Source organism: Passer montanus, unplaced genomic scaffold (genome assembly GCF_014805655.1).
Source record: "Passer montanus isolate IOZ18808 unplaced genomic scaffold, ASM1480565v1 scaffold25, whole genome shotgun sequence".
NCBI lineage: Eukaryota > Metazoa > Chordata > Aves > Passeriformes > Passeridae > Passer > Passer montanus.
This window is the reverse complement of record NW_024367149.1, coordinates 8567893-8591781: the sequence shown is the minus strand read 5'-3', so window position 1 is coordinate 8591781 and position 23889 is coordinate 8567893. Positions and strand designations below refer to the sequence as shown.

General features: G+C 45.6%; 2 long non-coding RNA genes across 5 annotated transcripts; both read right to left on the bottom strand.

Annotated features, from left to right (window-relative positions):
- Positions 1–4560: 4560 nt before the first annotated feature.
- Positions 4561–18102, bottom strand: LOC120503241. Of its 4 annotated transcripts, none has more exons than XR_005627691.1 (3): positions 13462–18102; positions 12355–13025; positions 4561–5125 (listed from the first exon to the last, which is right to left on the bottom strand). It is a non-coding gene; the product is annotated as an uncharacterized LOC120503241 (long non-coding RNA). The 4 variants fall into 4 exon arrangements; XR_005627690.1 differs by lacking the exon at positions 4561–5125 and adding an exon at positions 8454–10622; XR_005627689.1 differs by lacking the exon at positions 4561–5125 and having other exon boundaries at positions 8454–13025.
- A 424-nt stretch (positions 18103–18526) lies between these two features.
- Positions 18527–20608, bottom strand: LOC120503242. Its single transcript, XR_005627693.1, has 3 exons — positions 20369–20608; positions 19979–20063; positions 18527–19448 (listed from the first exon to the last, which is right to left on the bottom strand). It is a non-coding gene; the product is annotated as an uncharacterized LOC120503242 (long non-coding RNA).
- Positions 20609–23889: the final 3281 nt, after the last annotated feature.

Below are 23889 nucleotides of genomic sequence, written 5' to 3'. Positions count from 1 at the left end.
AGACTTGGGCATTTCTCTGTCAAATGCTTCATTTCTTTAAGGAAGAAGTGTCTACATAAGGCTTGAAATCAGGCTGGAGTTCCTAAAGTAAAAATAAAATAAAAAAAAAAAGAGAAGAGGAGAAGTGGCCAGGCTTGGCCCCCAACATCAAACTCCTCTGAAAATCCTGGCTGGAGACAGGGACATGCAACCCCAGGGTCCAGGCTGCTGTTTGCAGACCAATTTAGCAGCATGCCTGCTCGACCCCTGGCTACAGTGGTACCATCTGTGGTCTATTACTGGGGATTTTGTACCAGCTGGGCAGCAGGAGCTTGTCTGAAATCCACTGCAGCTCGGGAGCTGATGAGCTATTTAGCTACTGCTTGTATTTGTCCTATAAAAGTAATAATGCCATGTTCTGTTGCCATTAAGGTTTGACATTAAATGCATTAATTTCCTAATAGATCTGAAGTAAGAGCTAGGGCAGCCTTTTATTTTAATGAACTGGGGACTGCTGTGATCCCATTCATCCACCCATGAAATCCACTGACTGACAAGGTCCCATTTCTGGGCAGCGGGGTTAAATGTGCTTCAGACAAAAGCCAGATTTTCCTTTCTTCTGCATGCCATGGGCAGGATCAAAGGAGTGGGGAAATGGACATTAAAGCACTTGTAATCAGGGCCACAGACTCCATCCCAGCATGGGCCAGCCCCCTCCCAGGCTTATGGGAATGCTGCTGTGTGTTATTGCATGGGAAGCCTGGGAGCTCTGGGCAGAAAAGCAGGCAGGTAAATGAGGCTGGGGGCAAGAGCTGCATGGACCAGGCTCAGATGTCATCACCAGGAGCTTCTCCACGTGGGACTGAATATCCCTTCCAGCTCTGGGGCTTCCTCCCTGTTCAGGGCTCTCTGAAGGAGCTTGTAGTAACGCTGGGACTCAGTAGATGGTGCTGCTATGGATAACCCTGGGAGGGGATGGATGGATGGATGGATGGATGGATGGATGGATGGATGGATGGATGGATGGATGGATGGATGGATGGGCCAGCAGGTATAGGGGGGCAAAAGGAAAGCAGTTTGATGACATTTCTCTTTAAAAGCTGTGCCAATACACCAGAAAATCTTTCTCATGTGTCACTACAGGACACAAAATAAAACAACATGCACTTCCTTGGAGCTGGAACCTCCAAGGTAAAAAGAAGGGTAGTTTATTTTCTGACTTCAACATTTATAGACTTTTAAAAATAACAGTGGATTGGAGGATGAAAGTACCACCTCTCCAATGACACTGGACAAGACAACAGTCCATCAGATTTTTCTTCTTCCAGAAAAGAGTGTAAAACAATAATTATTTACATAAAAATATGCTAAAAAGTTCATTGCAAGATATAAACATCACAAGGCTTAAAAAAAAAAACACTTAAAAAAGCAAAACAACACTCATGAATCACACCTCCCTGCAACTGGAGCAGCCCTGTAGGAAATCCGTAATGTGGGATGGAGACATGGATGGGTGGCAGGGCTGTTCCCTTTGGCTTGCTGGGCAAACCACAGGACCTTAGAGGTGAGGATGAAGGTCACCTTCAGAGAAGCTGGGGAGTCACCCCCTCCCCTTTGCCTTTCCCTTTAGCCTTTTTAGACACTCTTTTTCAAGCAACCCTCTCAAAATGACCTTGAAAGGATCAGGGCAGAAAGGCTGTTGATGTCTCCCAAAAGACAGCAAACTGGGAATGGTTTGTTTTCCAAGCACATATGAGTTCATTTTCCACTCAAAATTTGCATTTATTTTTAACTGGATTAACATCCAGCTAATGTGGATGTCAACCAGTTGGAATGCAATTTTGGGAATTATGGAGGAATTTAGCACTGTTGATATAAACCATGTGATGGAGTTGGAAAGCATATGATGTTTATCTGCATGGGCTTGGTGTCATTAGTGTGCTCCGTGTTTCTCCTAGCTTAACTCTTAGGTGATCCAAATGGGAAGAAATATTTCTACTATAGCTCCCATATGGCTAAAATGAGAGAGTGCATTACTCAGCTTGGGGTTTAAAAGAAATAATAGGGATTTTATTACCCAGATCTTCCTCCTAACAGGAATAGATAATAGCACTATATATATATATATAAAGTGATTTTTTACTTGTTAGGCTGGCGTTTTTTTCCATTTGTCAATGTTTGAATTATTGCAGTGCATGATGATTTGTAAGCACATATGTATGAGCATAAGCAGGCAGCTCTCCTCATCCTGCATCTATTTCAGGCATGTTCAGAGGAGTTATTATGGCATGTGCTGAAACTTGAAGCCGATAAGTCAGGAGAGGACTTAAACATCTTTAAGTCTGTACCGCGAAAGTGGAACCACCTTCCCTTTAAACAGATGAGGCCCAGTGACCCACACAGTGCTGAAATACTGCCCCCAGGAATCACAGACCAGGAAGCATCAAAGCAGACAGGACGAGTTGTTCCTTAATGAAAATATCGTGAAACTGTGGTTCTGCCAATGAGTTTGTAGATACGTAGGATGGTTGGGGAGCTTCAAAGAAAGATGTCAACCAAATGTTCTCCCCAGTCACATGCAGGGCAGAAGGAAATGTGCTTCCTAAAGGTCCTACCGGCAGATGAATATCTTTCTGCAGTCATTAAAGTTGTAAAGTCATCCCCCAGCCCCCTCCCTACACACACATGAAAGATGAGGGGATTTGCATCCCAGACAAAGCCAGATTTGGGATCTGGACGTTTCCCTTCAGCACATGCCTCTTGCAGTGGGTGTGGTGGGGAAAGCACAGCAAGGACCTGGCTGTGTTGGGCAGCTTTTTGTGACCTGCTGTTGTGCTGCTGAGCCCCAACACCCGCTGGCATCTCTGTGCAGGGACCCCACCCCAGAGACAGGCCAGCCCTGGGACACAGGGCCACTCCTGGCCTCTGCTTGGCTGCCTCTTCCCACACAAGTGGTGGAAAATCTATGGAAAAGGGGTTTGGTTGGAACTGTCTCCAGAAACCTGCATTTACTGTGTAGAAGAACATTTCCTGAGCTGTCCCTGCTCCACAGAGGGCTCATTACAGCACAGAATTCCCTGTAAATCACACCACAGTGGCCTTTCTTCAGAATGCTCCACAATACCTGCTCCATGCTGACAAAGCTGGGAGAATTTCCACGTGCTAGCATTGCTCCCTCCTTCTCCCTGGGCATGGCCTCTCCCACAGGACATGATCCTGTACAGCTGCCTTCTTCACTGCTCCATCATCCACCTACATCCCTCATGAGGAAAAATTCATTTGGGAATGGTGAGGCTGACAGAGGCTTCTCACACCTCTATTTCCACAGGGTTGTGTTCACCCAGCTGTGCTTTCTCACCCCCCAAAAAAATGCCCAGCAAGATGGGAACTCCTTTCAACAGAGGCCAGGAACATGAGGGATGAGTCTGAGACCCTCAGCAATGAGGTAAGGGGGTGATAAAAGGATAGTGGTGGTCTTTGGGCTCATACCTCTCTCATGTAAGGTCTGTAGCACCAATGGCAGCTGCTTTGATGAATGTGGATTGGAGTAGAGCTCCCAGATTCTCAGTTCAGGCCAAATTTTAGTTCTACTTGATGGTCCCTGGGAATGCAGAAGGCTGATTTATGAATTGGGAAAATGAATTTAATTCATCCTCCTCCTCTTCCTGATGATTCCTTCCCTGCCTGAATTTGTGGGAAACCTGAGTCATGGCATTGTGACATCTTCAGTGTCTCTTCCTCCTCTTCCTGATGATTCCTTCCCTGCCTGAATTTGTGTGAAACCTGAGTCATCATGGCATTGTGACATCTTCAGTGTAAGGTGAGATCCAAGGTTACTCTTATTTTATTATTTATTTTATTATATTTATTTATTATACTTGTTTTATTGATGCCTAATTGCTTGGAATTGGAGGCCTTTGTAGAGATGTTACTTGTGCAACACAGAGCAGCTGAGCTGTGGTGGTGGTGCTGGCACTCTTCAAGATCTCACATGGACTCTTTACTCTTGCAATTGTCTTGCAATTAACAGAACCATTCCCTATCAAGTCCCACAAATGGCTAGGGGGCATTAAAAAGCCTCTTATCACCAACTAATTCCGTAATTTTTGGAAACAGAACCCCCATGTGTTTTTTCAATAAGCTCTTCTCCTGACAGCGCCACATCTTTCACAAACACAGCAAGAGTAACCTCAGGACTTTGCCTGCAGCAGTGAAGTATGAAATTTTGAATTCCATGGGTCACTGTTTTCCTGCAGCCAGATGTGGATAAAAGGCAAAGGGTGTTTTATTGTTGTTTTTTCAAGAAACAGAGAAAGGTTTGTACTAAGGTACACCCTCTACCCTAAAAACAAGTGGCTAACATGTGGCTTGAATATCACCAATTGGCATTTCAAAAGATGAAACTTTAAAGAAAAAATATTTTTAATTTAAATATTCTGTCTGCAGCTAATAAAGTACATTATGACTTTAAACTGGATTTAGGAAAACATACAGGAGAGCTACAACCTTGATGCCAGGCTGTGCATTTGTTGGTGGCTTCACTGTCATCACAGGTACCAGTGAGTTGTGATGGATGTAAAAGGGAGACCAATGGCTCACACCTTCCTTTAGTTCTGAACAGATTGGGTTATCCATTGGAAATAAATTACCAGATGTATCCAATCCCTGTGTGCGGTGATGGATGAGTTTATGAAAGCCTTCTTTATTGGTATGCATTTTATGCAAACTCTTCTGGCGACTGAGGCGTGTTAAAAAACTGCTTAGTTTAATTTCTCTGAAGCCCCAGTGTGCCACTGATGATTTAAACCCTCTGTTTCCTGCTTGGGGAGCTGAATATTGAGCAACCAGGAATGAATATCTCAATTCTGGAATTTTATGAGGAAAGCTATCTTCGTGGTAAAATTTCAGTGGACCTCTTGGAAACACTTCCAGAGAATATTTGAAGCTATGAAACCCATAAATAACAAACCGAGAAGTTCACTGTTTGTTTGTGGGGGAAAAAAACTTATATTTCTCTTTATTATTTGGTCCAGCTCTCCCAGTCTGACAGACAATATTTGGGTTCCCAGCCACAGTCTGTGCAGCCCAGCAGAGTGACATGATTTTGGCTTCCAGCAGTTTCCCCACTGTCTCCTGAAATGGAGCTCTGTTAGGAAACAAAAAGATAAAAATGGTGATCACAATGAAACACAAACCAGAAATATTTGATCATCCTCCAGCTTTGGTTGCTGCTGCTTTTAGGCTGGTGCTTGACAGCACACTTGCCAGATGCACAAGTAGCAAGGTTGTGACAACCCTGAGATTTTACTGCTGCAGTACATTTTTAGGATGATGTTCTCTGAATGTTAACAGTTGTAAGTCATGATTTTGGCGAGGGAAAATTCTGTAGAAAGTTGGATTTTTGTTTTGCTGCCCAAGTTCCTCTTATCAGTGGGATGGAGCATCCCTTCCATGGAGATGGGCTGAGAGAGTTGGGGTTTTTCAGCCTGGAGAGGTGAAGGGTCCAGGCTGATGTTGTTACAGCCTTTCAATACTTAAAGGGAACAAATATTTTAGAGGGCAAATTTTTCAGCAGGACCTGTTGTGACCAGGACAAAGAGTGATGGTTTTAAACCAAAAGAGGGTTAATTTGGACTGGATATAGAGAAGAAAGTTTTTACAATGAGGGTGGTTAACCCTGGCACAGGTTGCCCAGAGAGCTGGTGGCTGCCCCAGCCCTGGAAACATTCAAGGCCAGTTTGGACTGAGAAACCTGATGTAGTTGAAGATGTCCCTGTTATTGCAGGGGGTTTGCACTAGATGACCCTTAAAGATCCCTCCCAACCCAAATTACTCTGTTATTCTCTGACAATGGGGAGAAAAATATTTAGCTGTCTATTTGTACCTTTTGAGAGTATTCATCTCTTCTCCAAATTATGTGATTCCTTTGCTTGTGCCTTTACAAAACCTTCCACCTCTGTGTGTTGTACACAGAGCTTCAGCAGCCAGACCACATTTAGCAGGAAATATGTGGTTTCACCTTGGATGAAAATTATATAGTCATAGAGTGGTTTGGATTGGAAGGGGCTTTAAAGATCACCTAGTAGAACTCTGTGGCCACGAGCAGGGACACCTTCAACCAGAGCAGGCCCCATCCAGCTCAGTCTGATCACAAATATTGCTGATGAAGGAGCAGATGAAAGCAGACTAGGAAAAAATGTGGACTGCTCCAGATGGAAGCATAGAATAGGGGAGGAAGGAAAAGGATTTGGAGGCAGGAGCCTTCCCCTTTTGATGGCAGGAGGAGAGAGGGCCACCACAGCCATGGTGAGGGGACACAGCTGGCCTCATGCATCTCCCTGCTCCCTGTGTGGAAGAGGCAGGTGAAGGAGAATCATCTTTCCCTGCCTCCTCCTGAACTGTGGGGGCAGAATAATCACCCTTTCAGATTTACCACCTCGTGTGCTGCACAGGCTGGTCCCGCTCCAAGCAAAGCCTTGGGAGCAGCAACTGCACCACGCAGGATCACAGAAACTCAGTCTCACCCCTGGCAGGCTAATGATCTCAATAACTGATCCCCTCTGAGCTGCAGGTATTTTCATCCCTTTCCAATTTGTAGTTGGGACCTAGGGCAGTTTTTGTTCCTGAAGCTTTGGAGTTACTTCAACATCATAAGGCCAGGGAACAACTGCTCATGTTCTCGCTCTGGCATTTGAAGTCTCCCTACGAAACAGCTGGGCTCTGATGTGCAAGATACCTGCTTCCCACTATTTGGCTTCCAACAGCAAGAAGATGACTTATGGCCATGAACTATCCCTTAATTTAACACATCAAAACCGAGCAAAAACAAACAAAGCAGAGTGAAGAACACATGTAGACCATGAACTCACATTCTGCACCTTGCACTTTTGCCCAGAGCACATGTTTTTGCAGCTTATCTCCCTAGGTATCTGTGATGGTGCCTTCTCCTGTGTTTGTTTTCTTTGTGTGGGGATTCTTGGCAAGAAACTCTTTCTCTGGGAGAAAAAGAAGTTTTTGCTTCTCTCTGGCCATGGACCAAACAAAGACCTCAACTGGACACTTAACCGCGAGCTTAAAAACCTTCCCGATACATGAAGTGTATCTGATTCCAGAGGGTCTTGAGGAAGGTTATGTCCCAACTACTTTGTGCTTTTGAGCTGCATTGTCCTTTACTTTCATCTGTTGCCTGTAATATCTCTCTCTGTGATCTCTTAAAGCCCTTCAGCAGCCCCAAAATGCAACGTAATGTCATAGCAGGAATTTAGTTTGAGTCTTGCCTTGGTGTGATATGGGGCAAAGATCCATCCATGGGTGCAGCCTTTGGCAGCTGGGATTTATCCCACAGTGTGACAGGCAGTGATCATCACCTCTTACTCCTAATAGACTAAAAAGCTCATAGGATGCTTCCAACCAAAAACGACCCATTAATTCTTATTTTTATTTCCACTGACTGCTTTTTCCTCTACTCCTTTTAAGTGAAAAGCTTCTGAGGTGTTTCATTCATGGATAATATCAAGGCATCTCTATTGGAAAAAATATTGTGTTACTTGCAAGGACAAAGCTCAGATATGCTTTAGACCAGAAATTCCCACTATGAACTCCAAGTCCTGCAGCTGATTTTTCAGCTGGAAAACAGACCTGGTGAAGCTCAGCTTCAAGTTGACTGAAAGGGCCTATAACACTTCCTGAAAACACTTTTAACTTGTTTCTAAATTTGTACTCCTCTTTGTACTGGAATAAGTGTCATTTTAAAAAGATAGTGAGGAAAAGAGTCCCAGTTTCTTCTGGCCAGCAGAAAGGCAGAGTTCTTCCTGTCAGTGCTGGGTTTGTGTTACAGCTGGCAGATGTCCCTCACCAAACACAAGAATTCAAGCCTTCAGCTGGTCTTGCAGGGCCCCAAAACTTGCTCAGAAACTGCTTCACTGTCAGCAGGGATCTGCATGGATTTGTGGATACAAATCCACGCACATACAGCCAAGAAGGTGCCACGTCCAGTCCATTCCCACTGCTGATACAGAGTGAAAATACAGCCTTTCCTGTCTTCCTCGTGATGAATACAGAATGAAAGGGTCAAATCCAAAAGCTAATGGCTGGTCAGAGATTCAGCTGGGCGAGGGTTAAGATCAAGTCTTGTGGAGTCAGGAAAGAGAAAGGCCCCAAGTGTCCTCAAAATTTCCATATGACATTTGGGTATCAATAAGGGCATTGTTCGGGAGCAAGAGCTCGTTTTCTAAGGAAGGCAGCTTGCTCCTTGCAGACCACTCTCCCTGTGGCTGGGGATGCCAGGCTGCTGCTTGGCAAGGAGCTTGTTAGTTCATTTTAAAAATGCCCAAGTTAAATGAGGTATAAATCAACGCCGTTTCACTCACATTAAGACACACCAGCTTAATCCTGCCGAGGACACTGACCTGAAAATGTTTAACAAAGTCAACATTTCTATGGAAAACTTTTCCTGTGCAGAATTTTCAAGGGCGTTTGGTCTTTTTTGTAGTTTATTTTTCATCTAAAAATCCATTGGCCGTATTAATTCTTTTTTCAAGGATTATCTCTTAATCTTACCCTGTTACAAAATGTATTCATAATCCTCATGGCAGTTACTTAGCAAGTCTTAAACCTGTCATTAAAATACCTTCTCTTGTTACTACAATCAGCAGTCTTAATCCACTGCGAGTCTCTCCTTTTTTCTTTTTTTTTGTTTTCTCACTTTGTTCCCAAATGGTTTAAACCAAGGTATGACAGGTAGCAAACAATCCTTCCCCCCTCTAATTACTTGGAAGAAACAAATAAAGAGAAGGAATACGTTTGTGTGGCAAATTCCTGAGAGTTTGGAAACTAGAGGGTGTAGGAATGTGCCCTGGGAAATTTTAAACCCACTCCAAAGCTGTGGGTTTGAACAGTGGTGGATTTGTCCCTGGAAGGCACGGAAGGGGAGAGGTACTGCCAAAAGAGGGGGTGGCTGTGAGCAGTCCCAGTCCTGGGGTGAAAATGAGGAATGAAGTTCCTGTGCAGGAAGATGTGCAATATCTGGATGCAGGGAAATATACCTTGAGCTTTACCTGGAAGTGCTCAGCAGCCTGGCGTGGCTCAGCAGTGCCAGAATCCCTCCCAGCACTGAATCCCCTGGGAAAGCCCAGGCTTGGGAGTTCGAGGAATGGTTGGACACCGGTGAGTAGGAGGGCAAGCGCTGGGAAGCAAGGAGGCCACCTTGCTGGAGGAGTGGGTGTGAGTACCAGGGAAAGGAAGGCTGGGAGCAGGATGTCTGATTCATGGGAGAAAAAAATCTCCTGAATTAGACAGGAGCAGAGGAAATGCTGCAACATCTCTGGAAGGGGGAGGACTGAGGTGTCACTTGGTCAGTGCAGCAGCAGGATGTGAAACTCTAAGAACAGGTTAAATGCATCAGGCAGCTCCCACCTGTTGGGGACTCAGAGCTTTTTTCATACCCAGCCCCATCCCAAACCTGCACCTCTGCAGGGGTGGTGTCCAAAATTGCTCCCAGGCTGTGCTTTCTGTGAGGGTTTTTAGGGGAAAACACAGGCTGAGGTCCAGAGTCCCCAGAGACCCCGCGCTGTCCTGGGAGCAGTCGGATAAACACTGGTTTGAAATCAGATATTGCCTGCACAGAACTCTTCACAAGATAATTAGGCTCAACTGGGATCTTTTAAAAAGGCATTAACTCCATGAACTTTTCAATCTAAAACAATGCCACAATGACCACGTTGGGAATAAGGCATTCTGGCCCTTCTTGGGGATCGTGTGTTGAAGTTGTCTTGTTAGTAGGGAGGCGTTAATGCAATGAAGGAGAGCATTGTGGCCTGGAACAGCTGGGCTTTTCTAACTGCTTGCCTAAATGTGGATGATTAATGACCAAAATGCATCCTTGCTGAATGGCATTGAGAGGCTGGAGGTATTTCATGGCATTTTCCTTTTTCCATTTTTATAAGAGATTTCTCGCAAACAAAGCTCCATTGATGTGGGTCCATTACAGATATGCAAAGTGAATTCCAAATTATTGCCTATCTGATGGGTGACAATGCTCTTACATTGTTGTTGCATGTTTCAGGCTGCAGGATCTGAAGATGCTCAATAAGCCACTTGGTGCTTTTGGAGACTGGAGCTACTCAAACATTTTAATGAGATTTGTTGTCATTGTTGTCGGAAAATGCTGTTTCATCCAAACCAGAACATCTTGCAGTGAAATAGTCCCATTAATAACATTTCCATGGGAAAGTGTTCAGCTTTTCTGAGGTCAATTTATAAGCAGAGAAGAATCTAAATGAGAACCCCGATCTTCTCAGTCTGAAACCAGATGTTTCAATGGCAACAGCAACAACAAAAAACATTTTGGGGAAGTGTTTGTAAAGTTTGGTTCTTTTTCCACACCGGAGTGAAAACACATTTCCAGACCTCAAAGTCCTTTGTGGAAGTGCACTGCAGATCTCTGGCTGCCTCAACCAGAAACTTCTTGGCCCATCAGGAAATGGGTTGACACACAAATCCTTTGTTAGTCCAGCCATGCCATGGCCAGCCCACCCCACCCTTGGACTTGGGCGGGGATGTCACCCATCTGCTGCTGTCTGTGCTCCTCCCCATCTGCCATGAAGCCTCTGGAAATGCAGAAGAGCTGCCTTGCTTTTCCTCACCTGTGGAAATGTAAAACGTGGTTCACAAAAAGTAGGAAGAGTTCTTTGGATGTGTGAGCAGCCATCCGGGGGAGAGGCATTGTGGTATCATGAGATGTGAAATAGTGTCACCAAATAAAAGCACAGAGTAGGTTTATAACACAGCTGCCAGGAGTGCATGTGAAAGGCAAAGATAAAGCCTGGGCAAGTCTGCAAGGGATGTCCTAATTTCCCAGTGTTGCTGTCCAACACCATCCCACAGCTGCCAGCGTGCAGGTTTGGTGCCACCCATCAGTGCTGCACCAGCAGTGGCTTGGAGACTCCTGGCTCCAGGAGGTACCCAGCTAGGATGGGTGGGTGTATCCATGTGTCCCTTTAGGGTGGGACAGGCAGGTTTTAAATTCTTGTTAACACTCTGTGCACAACTACAGATTGGTGGGGAAGAAAGGGCAACATTTTGATACCAGTTCTGCTGGCTGACCCTTCTGTGCCCGCAAGCAACACGTGTGAATGACAATTTCCTTCACCTACAGGCACTGCTGCAGCCAGGCAAGGTATATCATGCATTTATGCAAGGCACTTAAAGGCAATTTTTTTTTTCCTCAGCCAGCGTGTTGGCTTTTATCATTCAACAGGCCACGGAATTGTTTTCCCTAACATCCCCTTAAGAAGGATGTATTTTTCAAAATACTGCCATTCCCTTCTCTAAAACAGGTTTTGATGTGGCTACTTCAAATCAAAACCATGAGCTTTCCTCTCCTCACGCCCACCAACTTAAAACCTGCCCCCAATGCCAGTGGTTCAGAACTATCCAAATAAAGCAGTTGCTTTAAGGAGTGTTTGCTTTTCCTCTCAGGCTCCTTCTCCTGACGCTATATTGTTTGTGGAAAAAGAGTTCTCTGGGTGGGTCATTGAGCTGTCGTGGTTAAGGAGCTGTATTTGAAGTCTGGTTCAGGGTAGAAGAAAAACATGTCAAAACAGCCTTGAAAGTACAGCTCCCTTTTTTCCCTCCTCCATGTCAGGATGTTACCTTTTCCCCCTCCGTGTAGCAGCTCTCTCCCATGAAAAAACAGCTTCTTGAGGACATTTGCTGGGTGGCTCCAAAATACAGTGAAAATAACACTCTTTTCATACCAGGGAAACAAATTGCTTCTGGAATAAAGCCATGCCTATACAGCTCTGCATTTTAACTTTGCTTGAATACTCACTCCTGGATATCTTTATATCAGGGAAACATGTTTAATTATTCCTGAGTAATTTTGCCTGCTGGACTGCAATTCCTCAAATAAATGCTATGTGGGATTTTCCTGATGATGTTGTTCTTTTTGTTTGAAAGGATGCCAAGGAGCAGGTCTCCCTCTTCCATCTTCCCCCTCTACCTTTTGACTTTAAAGCAGGTTCTTGGTGCTCCTTAAATCAACACTCCTCTGAGATAATTTTTCATGGAGTGGCATGAATGCCATGAGCCCAAAAATGGCATTAATGCATTTTTCTTCTGTGGCTTTGGAATGACGTGCATCTAATGTGGATGTGTGTTGCCTCGGAGAATGCTCTGTTTTCTATTCCTGTGTTTGATTCTCTGCAGCTGGGGAGCCACGTTTCACAGGTGGTTGGGAAGCTTATTAGATTATTCATAAGTGGGTTTATTTCTTTTTTTTTCCCCTTATTTTTTTCCCCTCTAAGCAATTAAAAACATGTGTCAAAGGAGGCCTGAGATGATTAAAAGCACTCTTGACATCTCTTTCCCATTTACCTTTTGCTGTTTTCACTTGGGTTACACAGAGCCCGGTGCTGGTACCCACAGATGTGGCCCTAAAGGAGACAGAAGCGAGTGCTTTTCCTGTTAGAAATAGTTAAAATAAAAAAGATTTGCTGCTGGTTTATCAGGGACTCCTGTGTGAGAAAACTCCATTTTTTTCCTGGGAATGAGCAGCAATCACAGTCATAATTAACATAATGATGATGAATGTTTTTAGGCATTTTTTCTGCTGGTGACCACAGAGCAGTGACAGACTCTGGGCAAGCAGCAGTTCATCTGAAGATGAATTCCCAATCCATGGCAGCCTTCAAAGAGGCACAGACACCAGGAAGGGGAAAAGTACTGAGAGAGAGTCACTGATGGGGAGAATTCTCTGAGCCAGAAGAGAAGTTGTTACTGCACGAACCCCCAGCTGAAATTCAGTGTGGATGGTGAGGATTTGCAAGCCTGCATCAGGATGGTCCAGACCATGTGTGAGCCAGACACCAGCTTGGCATCCCCTCCAGAGGAGGGCTCTGGTAGCTCTCATGTGGCCTCTTCAGCTCCTGGCTCCCAGAGGAGCTCAGGCTGACTTTTCAGAGGTGTTGAGCTTTGACTGGCTCGGGCTCAGGCTGTGCTTGTGAGTAGTCAGACCCCAAAAAGCTGAGCTGATTTTCAGGGAAGAGCTGCAAGCGAAGGAAATTAACTCAGCATTGTACATTGTACAGGCTTTTTAAAGGGTTTTTGCTTTAAAAAAAAAAAAATAGGATTCATATTTGGTTGAAATGCCTGGATTCCTAAAAGATACATACATGCAATGGAAGGAGAAGGGGTAAAAAGATCAGTATCAGAAGTAGCAGTGTTATAAACAGAGATCATAAAATCATGGAATCATGCAATAGTTTGGGTGGGAAGGGACCTTAAAGCTCATCCAGTTCCACCCCGTGCCATGGGCAGGGACACCTTACACCAGACCAGGTTGTCCAAAACTCCATCCATCCTGGCCTTGGACACTCCCAGGGATGGTGTGTCCTGCCTGGGGAGATGGGAGAGGTGCCCAGCATACGTGTGGGCTGTGCTGATGGGTCAGAAACATCTCCTCACATGTCTCAAGCTACTCACCAGATATTCACCCTTCTCCAGGACATCTCCCATCCCTGGAGTGGTTCCCACCAAAACCTGTCAGGCAGAAAGTCTTTGTCTTCCTCTTCCTCACTATGTGTCAGTGGCAACTACATCTCCACAGGGCAGCTGCCTGTTTTTACCATCAGCCAGAAACTCCCTCCTCTTCTCCAACTCTTCTGCTGCTAAATAATTCAGATACTGAAAAGTTTCCTTTTAAAATGCTCCTGGTTTATATGTACCCCTCATGCATCATGATTTTCTGCATTATCTCCTCCTCTGCCTTTGGGTCACTCATACACAGGAAACAAGAAAGGAGGGCAAGGTTTGCATGAAATATCCATCCTTGTGTGGGAGAAAACGCAGACAGCTGAGTCAGGCCATGCTCACAAACAGCCCAAACACTGCAAAATATCCAGCCCCACCACTCCTCCAGCTGCAGGTTTTCCCAGTCCAACCATCCACCACCACTCATTTGTACAATCAGCCTCTTTGGAATTCACCCACCTCGAGGAGCTGCTCTTTGGAAATATCAGGGTGAAAATGACTTTAAAAACAGCTTGGACAGCAGTGGGTGTCTGAGGTTGAGCCTGGATTTGCACCTAACCTCACTCCAACTGGAGCTGGAGTTGTGGAATGTGCTGCCTGCACAGAAAATGTCCCTGGCAGCAGGCTGCTGTCATGTTCAGTGGCACATCCACGCTGCCATCAGCTGTGCTCCTCGGTGACCTTTCCTTCACAGACGTAAATGAACTTCTTCTCCTCTTCATCCTGACATCTGCCAGCAATCTGGGGCTGCTCCATCCCGCACAGCTTGGTTTCCTATTCACCCTTTTGGTGAGGAAAGGTCACGTGGGATGAGCGTAATGATGTTTTCTAGTTAACCCATGGGTCTCACCTCTGGTTCTAATCACCTCCTGGTATGGAAACCAACAGCATGTCTATGGTGTCTGATCAGAGGAGAAGCCAGATCCACTAAGCTTTTATTTTTTCCCCCCTCAAAGACAATTCAAACTTCTCTAGATTCCTGCTTTTCAAGAGAGGAGTTAGTGGGAAAACTTAATTCAGTAGTCATGGGAACACAGAAAGAAAAGAAGCAACCTAACAGCTGACTTATATTGAAGTAACAGAACAAACCTTGCGTCCATCAGGGGAATCTGGAGTCATTCTGGAATTTTATTGTGAAAAATACCAGTTCTTCTTACCCCAGGGATCACCCACTTTCCTGTCCAGTGGTCTGTTGCTCTCAGGCATTTTTCAGCTTTTCCACTTGCAGGTTTTGTCCTCTGAGACATTTCCCGGAGTGTGAGGAGAGCTGCAGTGCTGCTCACAGGTCTGCCTCTGACGTCCTGTGTAGCCTGTGAAGGTCACCAGCAATGTTCTCCACTCTCGAGAACTTGCTTTTCCAGCTGAATCAAGGCCAGATTCCTCTGGAGGGCTGTGATCCAGGAGACAGCGCTTCCCATCGCATCCGATCAGGGAGCGCTGCCTGATGCTGCACAGCCCTGGCTGGGATTGCCCCAGTAATCATGTTCCTCCAATTAACCTCGCTGAGATCAGACCTTGTTCAGCTCACAGTGGTTCTGAAAATCCCATTTCCCTCATCTTCTTGGTCCACGGGTTCCCCCAGGGTGATGTCACTTCCCCTGCCTCCACCAGAGGTGGAAATGTCTTGCTGCTCGCTCACGTTCCTGTAGGGTCTCTCAGCAGCACCAGGAGGCACAAATAAATAACAGTGTACAGCACCAGCTGAAGTTTATTGGAGCTGAGACTGGGGGGTAATTGCCTGAAGCAAGGAGAGATAGGTTGTGTTTTGGGGATGGCTGGATTCCAGAGTGAAGCAAGAAACCCCCATCCTACCAACACCTGTGCCAGGGCTTATCTCCTTTCCTCCACTTCTGGTTAATTAATGTTAGGTCCTGATGAGCTGAGCTGCCAGCCATGCCTGTGCTTCCCTGCTCAGATTACTTTCACAAATGGTGTGACCTCTTCTTTCTCTGGTTACTCTGCAAATATCATTTTATACCAGGATGTTTTCCAGCCTGCCCAGCTGCACCGAAGTGACGACTTCTGGAGGAACAAGTCAGCCCAAGGTGTTGATGCAGCCTGACTGGAGCTACAGGGAGCTCTCAGACTACACATTTTCTTACATTTCTCTCCTAGATCACTCTTATTTCTATTTTTCTCCTGTGGAACCTACCGTGAACTCTCTATTTTTCTCATGTGGAACCTACCTGTGCACGTCCCAGGGCTCAGCAAAGCCCCCCTCCATTCAGAGCTGGGAAAGATGCTGCTCTTCTCTTAACCCTAAAAAGAGTAGTTGGTGGCAGAAACTGCAGAAAAACAGCTTTTTCTTCCCCCTCCTCTTCCTCCCATCCTCCCCACGGGTGCTGCTGCTCACCCAGATTTTCCCAAGCGCTTTATTTTCATGGAGTTAAGGAAGCAACTGGTTCTTTGGGATTTACATACCTTTGAGGTAAAGGCAGAGCAGCTTTGGGACCTGACCCCTCCTCTCTGCTACCTGCTTTGTGGCTGGCACTACAAACCATGGGAGAGGGATTTTACCCAAACTTTGCAGCTTTTTCACATTGCTCTCTGAGCTGCCACCTTTCCTTTGAAACAGGGAACATGACAAATCTTAATCCAATTTTTGCAAAGGATTAAAGGATTTTGTGGGCAGGTGCTTTTTTTTCTTTTTTATTATTCCTCCCCTCATCCACTTTGCTGCTGTGCTTGGACAAATAATTTTTGCAGGGTAGTAAGTGCAGCCAAAGCAAGTAGTTTACTGCCTTTTCTCAGTAAAACAATCATAAAAATTATCAGTCTCAGATTTATTTTGACACAAAATTAAAACTATGTTCAGACACAACGGAAAAATGTCACAAATAAAAACTGCACCAAGAGCCTGGCTCCAAAGTGGTTGGTTCTTTCCTGAGTTACCTATGCAATAAAATTGTGATTTCAGTGGGAATATAAAGGCAGAGCTGGTGTTAAATCTGGAACTGGTTTGCACCCAAGCTTTGCCTGGTGGCCTCATCAATCTCATTTGATCAATTAGTCCCACGTTGTCCTGGTAGGGCTGAATGCCAAAAGGAGCAACAGAGGGGTTTTGTTTTGATACCATATCAGGTTATTCCTGAGGGAGTCCTAAAAAGGCAGAGGAGGGATGTTATTCCCTGCTAATCCAGGCTGTTTGCAGGGTGCAGGCTGGAATATCTCAGGATTTGGAGGTCCCTGCAGTGAGTGTGGCTCTCACACAGCCAGAGGCACACACCAGTCAGCTCCTGAGCACCAAGAGTTCCCTTTTGCACTGAAATTCAAGAGTGGGAAGTGCAGCTCAGAGCCTCCCCAGCAGACCTCGGTGGGTTTTGGCCTCTCATAGGAGGAATGATGGGATCCCTCCTTGGGAGCTCCTCCTGTGGCCAAACAACAGAGAGTTCTTAAAAGGACTTTGCAGCAAGAAAATCACCAAGATGTGGCCAAGTCTGAGCTGGCATGAAATATGGAGGCACTCCCAGTGTCCTCTTTTTTATCCATCCCTCTGTTTTTTGTGGTTTTTTTCCCCATTTGGTCAGTAGATGCCATTACAAGGAAAGATTGGGATTTTCCCTGTCACCAGAGACCCAGATCCCTCAGGGCAGATACCTGATCCTGTCTGCACACACTGCCAGCACTCCAAAGAAGCCCATCTGTAGATCTTAAAAAGCCTGAAGTTATGTCTTTGCTGGCTTCACATAGTCTTGTAAAGCTTTATCCACGCCCCAAGGACAGACAATAAAATAAACAGAGAAAATCAGATAAACTGGAGGTAAAACATCACCTCAAACTCACATTTGGTTAATGTAAATAAAGATGACATTTTTTACTGTCATTACATTTCAGTTGAGTCCATGTGCTGTCCCACCTTGCCTCCATGGCATTAAGGACCACTGCAGGGTTTTTTTAGTACCTTAAAGCAATCTGGTAAAGTAATTTCATTTCTTCCCAGTAACACTTGTGATTAAAACACTCCCTTCCATTGTGGAAAATGTACTGTGAAACATGTACTCATCTCCCCCAATAAAAGCCTTTATGGGGTTGAAGGGGGAAAGTAATGTTTTCCAGTACTCACCAAAGCTAGAATTTCATATGAAATTTTAATTCATCGTGTATTTTTAACCCTGGAAACCTGATCTGGGTAGGATGGTGTTTGTATATCATGTATCTCACACACACATGTATGTCTCTTGCCAAGGATTATTTTGTACTTGGCAATGTGTTCCATCCACATATTAATACACTTATTTATGGGATTAATAGGATGAACCCATGCCAAGAGCAGAGTGCTCTGCATGGTGGATCAGCATGTTCTGCTGCTGTCCCTCCACCTGGGACTGCTACAGGAAGAATTCCACACAGATTCTGGTGCCCAGTCCTCTCCATAAAGCACCAGTGCTGGGCTGAGTGGCTGCACTGGGGTCTCCTTTGGGTTTTACATCCCCTCTCTTGAGTCCAGCACATTTTTGGCTCCTTGAGGATTAGAGTTTTGTGTTTTCCTGTGTGAAAATGTTGCATGGCCAGCTCAGAGCTCAGCCCAGGCAGGTGCACACCTTGGTGGCCTCAAGCTTGAGGCCAGCTCCTCTTCTCTTCTCTTCTCTCCTCTCCTCTCCTCTCCTCTCCTCTCCTCTCCTCTCCTCTCCTCTCCTCTCCTCTCCTCTCCTCTCCTCTCCTCTCCTCTCCTCTCCTCTCCTCTCCTCTCCTCTCCTCTCCTCTCCTCTCCTCTCCTCTCCTCTCCTCTCCTCTCCTCTCCTCTCCTCTCCTCTCCTCTCCTCTCCTCTCCTCTCCTCTCCTCTCCTCTCCTCTCCTCTCCTCTCCTCTCCTCTCCTCTCCTCTCCTCTCCTCTCCTCTCCTCTCCTCTCCTCTCCTCTCCTCTCCTCTCCTCTCCTCTCCTCTCCTCTCCTCTCCTCTCCTCTCCTCTCCTCTCCTCTCCTCTCCTCTCCTCTCCTCTCCTCTCCTCTCCTCTCCTCTCCTCTCCTCTCCTCTCCTCTCCTCTCCTCTCTTCCCATCACTGCTCCATGAGCACAGATTTATTTCCACGCTCGATTTGTAGGAATAAAAAAGCCAGATAAGAAATATGTTTTTAATAGCAGTGTCACCAGTGAATGCAGAGCATCTCGATATCAGCCATTAAGTAGAAGCAGGGGAGGAATGAGCATCATTTGTCTGTTGCCAGCTTCTCTCAACTGGCTTTCATTTACAGGAGAAAAAATCCCCAATCATTTCTATCCAGGTAATAGTGAAATATATTCTTTGTCAGCAACAGGTCAAAATGCAGAGATATGTTATTCACAGCAAGCTGACTTCACATTTTCTAACCTAAATGCTGGATTGCTCTCCTCAATTATTCACATATGTTTTCTGGTTTAATAATAGCCCACATGCTGTCCCCTAAAGAAAACTACAGACTTCATGATGTTCAGCTAGAATACACAGATCTGCTCAGCCATTTCTTGTTTCAGAAGTTGAACCAGCCAATCCCAGAGATGAAATTAAGAGAGGTGCCAGTGTAAAGCTCATCCTGTTAAAATATAAAAATATGCAATTTACCCACCAAAGAATTGCAAGTCAGGAAAGTTTTAATGACACAGTGAGTTAAAAAAGAGGCAAAACAAGCCTGATGGTCACACTGTAATTGCCAAGCCATGTGTTCTTTGCTCCAGGCCTTCTGCAAAGCAAATTTATTTTCTGCCCACATAGATGTGGACAATTTTCTACCAGCTCAGCTGCTGCAGTTTCTTACCCCTGGAATTCTGCAGGGCTGCAAGAGTTCATTCCCTTGGAGCTGAGTTAAAGCAGCAAGTGTGAGCTGGCTTTGTGCAATGCCTGCTTGCACACTGCTTTGAGCTACATGTAAGCAACCATCAGAGCCAGGGGCAGGTTCTGCAGCTGGTGCTTCATAAAAAAATTACAGTCTGTTACTCCGTAAGGATACTGAGGATGGAGTCCATCTAGAAAAAAAGGGGCAAAGAGCATGGTCAGAGCTTGATAAGAAGTAATTTGTGCAGCCAGGGATGTGCCAGGCAAGAAATGAGATGTGGAAACAGTCACAGTCAGCAAGTCCTGCTTCTGAAATCTGCTCATGTCATCTTTCATAGAATCAGAGAATTATCTGGGTTGGAAGGGATCTTAAGGATTATTCAGTTCCAAACAAGGACACTTTCCACTAGCTGCTCAAAGATCCAACCTGGCCTTGGACACTTCCAGGGATGGGGCTGCCACAGCTTCTCTGGGCAACCTGTGCCAGGGCATCCCCACCCTCACAGGGAACAATTTATCCTTAATATCCATCCAAAACCTACTCTGTTCCAGTTTAAAGCCATTCTCCCTTATCCCAGCTCTACATTCCAGCCTCATCTTCAGTGCTGTGGCAGCAGGGAGGTGCCAGCTCAGGAAAACATCCCCAGGGTAGGTGATGCTGTGCTCATCACTGCTCTAAATCCCCTTGCCAGGTGTTGGATGGGAGAACTGGGCTGCTCACCAGTGGGGGTTTCGGTTTCCAGTAGAAAAAACCAAATGTTCTGAGAACACAGATGGTGTTGACGTAACCAAACCCCATGTTCTCCCTGGAAAAAAAGTTTAGTGGGAGATTTTTGACCAGCACCAAAGACACTTTCAACCCAGAGAGCTTAGTGATCCCCCCAAAGATGAAAGGCTGAGGAGTTTCAGGTTCCCTTCCTGCCATGCATCAGCTCTGGGTGATGCCAGCAGTCTGGCATTAAACAATGCCCTGCGACTCGCGAGCCCCGCGTTCCTGAAGAGATCACTTCCAAGTGTACTGCACTAAAACCTCATATGATTTCCATATGTCCTGCTGCCTGACTACTTTTCAACTGGTTCACAATGAAAAAAAAGCTTATAAACACATTACCTTGACAGGAACAATTCTTGGAGTAACAGGAGATCCGATAGCAGAGACTTTGAAAGGCGATCGTTATTATCCAGTAGCGTTTCTCTCTGTAGTCTACAAAATTTATGTCAGTGAGTCACATCCTTTCAAAGCCAAGAATGAAAAGTGCCCTGTAGGACAGGTGAGCTCCTCCCCAAGCCTCGCCATGACTATTTAGCTCCAGAGCTGCTCGCAGCACTGCCAGCAAAGCTATTAGCTGAACAAGCCACAGAGCCGGATGCCTTGGCTGGGAGAGAAAATGATCCAAGCTTCCACATCTGGGGATTGCTGCAGCTGTAGCCACAAGAGCTGACTCCTTTGCTGGAGGACACAGAGGGCCCAGATGGAGAGAAAAGCAGCTCTGCCACTGCTGCCCCTGAATGTGGATGGTTTGAGCAGAGAGGGGTGGAACAGCCCTTGTGCTTCTGACAGCACAAAATCGTCCTTAAAAACGTGGCTCAGGAGGGGATATGGCTCTTGTGAGCACTGAGTGCTGTCCACAGCATGCAAAAGCCTCGAGGTCTGCCAGTCTGGGCCTCCCCAGCATTCCCTGTGAGGCTGGAAGTTGATTGTTTTTAAGCCTTGGGCATCTCAATCCTCTGTGCTGATTTTTGGAGGATTGGACCTGTCTGCCTGCTGATGCTTTACAGGTTCATTTAACCCCTCCCCAATTCCTTCCCAACTTTATTTTCACAAAAAAAAGAGAAGCAAATGTTCCTCTCTGTGCCAGACTTCGAATATAAGAGATGCTCAATGTCTCCAGAGCAAGATTTTTCAAATGCCACTTCTGTACTGGCCAACCTGAAATTATCCACAAATGGGGGTCCTAGTGTTAGGAATAGTTGCAATGACAGATTGACAGAGCTAGCCTGGAAACCCCAAACTCCCACCCCAGTAGGGTGGCACCTGGATGGTCCAAATACTGATGTAGATGGAGGAGTTCAAAATTCAAAGCAGAAGGGTAATAACAAACCTTTGACCCGAGCCACTGATCCAGGGAATTTCTCCTGGCACACCAGTGGAAAGAGCTCTCATACATGGGCATCCCATGACCTGCCTTTTGGGGTTAGTATTGCCCTGTGACAGCTCAGCTGGCCCCTGAAGATCTTTTGGGATTCCCACATAGAAATTTTGGGTTAAATTAGTGAATCCATGAGAAGAGCTCTCCTTTATCTCTCCTTCCTGTGAAGTGCATCCCTGCTTTTAACTGGGAATGGGAAGGATGGCTAATGCTAGTGGGGGAATAATGTGTGTTAACTGCTAAAAGCCCTTGGGAGAAGCCAGTCAGATGAACCTGTTTTCAGCGTGAAGGCTGGTTCAGCTCTTTGTGAATTTGTAGTAAATCAGCACTTCATAATAAGAACAAATGTTTCATTCTCACTTAAAAATTACCACGGTCAGAGCCTTGTAATGTGCAGTTTTCATGCAGGGCTTACATGACGGGAACTTAAATCTGTCCCATTTTCATCTGTAATTTAAAACGTGTTATTTTGATCGATGAATTAGTAGAGGAACCCGGGATAATTTTGAAACTACCAGCTTAGTAAAGTTGCCTGACCTTGCAAATAACCTTTCCAGTTTAGAAGATTTTAATAGCTTAACTATTAGCTAATCCCCTGGGAAACGTTTTTCCTGGGCAAAAACTAGTATGGAAATACAACACCAGTAATAAGGTTTCCATCTTTCTTCTATCTTGATCTTTCTAATTAATTGCCATGCAGTAAAAACATAAGATTGGGAGGCAGGGGGTAAAAATCCTTGCGGGGGGAAGGCAGGAGTTAACTGTAGGCTGTTTCTAGGCTTCACCTGCCTTTTTTGCATGGATTCATTAGGTGCTGAAATATATTAGCAATTGTTAAGGTATAACTGCGCTTGATTGCTTGACACTGTGGGCTGAAAGCTGTGAAATAGATCACTTTGTAATGGAAAAAAGCTGCTCCGGCTTAAAATGAATAAACATTAAAACCTAGAATGGCTCGCAGGGCACCTCAACAAGCCCCTGAGAGCTTTTGCGTCGCAGTTGATTCTTGGGGTTTGTGGGTTATTTCTTTCTGAGGAAGGGCAGTGGTTTTTCCGAGGGCCATAAAGGACTGCAAATACGGGATTTGTTACAGGAAAAAACAGAGCCGTGCATAAGCGAAGGGGATAGGGTGGAAATTCATGGCTCAGGGGGAATGTGGACTAAAATATTGTATAAAACATCGACATCACGGTTAGTTGATTATCCCGAAGTTCCTAGTGCCCTTTGTCTAATGTCCCTCTAACCCAAGCACTGTGCTGGATTGAGGAGAGGCTCTCCCTATGGAATTACCTGGGAATTTTATTTCACCCGTGTTTTGCACTGCTGTTTTTCGATGCTGTCTGGGGAAAAGGAAAAAAATTAAAGGAAATTCTGCTTTCTAGGCTAGCAGCACGTGGCTTTTTCACTTCTGGAGCTCTCCATCAGCACAGCTCCAGGTACAGCTGAGGGCAGCCCCAGCAGGGAAAAGGACAAGGACAAGGGGACATCACCCAGTGGGTGTTTGCTGTGCTTCAGGTGCTGTTTCACCTTCCAAACCCCATTAACTATGTTCCAGGAACAGGAAAACAGGAGCAAGCAACCAAAAGGTCCTTTCAAACCAGAAAAAAATGAATGTTTCCATTTTAAAGACAGGCCTTTTTTTTTTTTTTTTTTACTTTTTATGTTTTGGTGAAGAGCTTGTTGAGATCTACACTTGACTGCAAGCATTCTGCATCTTTAGCTGGGACAAAGATCACCCACCTGTGCAGGTGAAGACACCGTTTAGGGAAGGAATAAAACAATTCCTGCATGAAGACAATGTTTTGGTGCAAGGGGATGGACCATGGGGGTTTTCCTCAGGCCAGGTTTATTCTGCAGGTCTTCACTACATGAGTGAAGATAAATCCCCTTCTCACCACCAATTCCAGGCTGTGGATCTCCAAACCTTCTCTGCCACAGGGTGTGAGGGAATGAGTGCAGGGTCCTGTCCCGAGGGCTCTGCCTGCAGTGAAAATGAGCTTGGTCCTTGCTCAGTTTGAGGTGACCTCTGAACCAGCACTTCAGCCCCTGGAGCACAGAAATGAGACTCCAGCCTGGAAGGCCCTGGATGATGACCTGTTATTTTATCTTGAGCACTGGCACATGGCTTTTAGAGGTAATCACTCAGGCTCTTTGAGGAGAGCAGGAATTTCCCTCCCTCCCCCTCCAGCAACCTGGGACTTTATTGTGTGTCTGGATCATTTCAGGCTGATCCTTCCTGAACATTTTCCATTTATTTCCCCCAGGTTCAAACTTCTGGACCTCTCTGGCATGTGTGATGGAGGCTCTTTGCTCATTGAGCCCATTGAGCCCAGCCCTTCCCTGCTGCAGTCCCTGTTATCCCCCTCCATGAACCACCTACTGTGCTTTCCATCCTTCTGGAATCTCCCTGCTGAGCCCCGTGTCTCTCATACCAAAATCCTGGGGTTTTTGCCTCTTGCACTATCAACATTCACCCTTGATG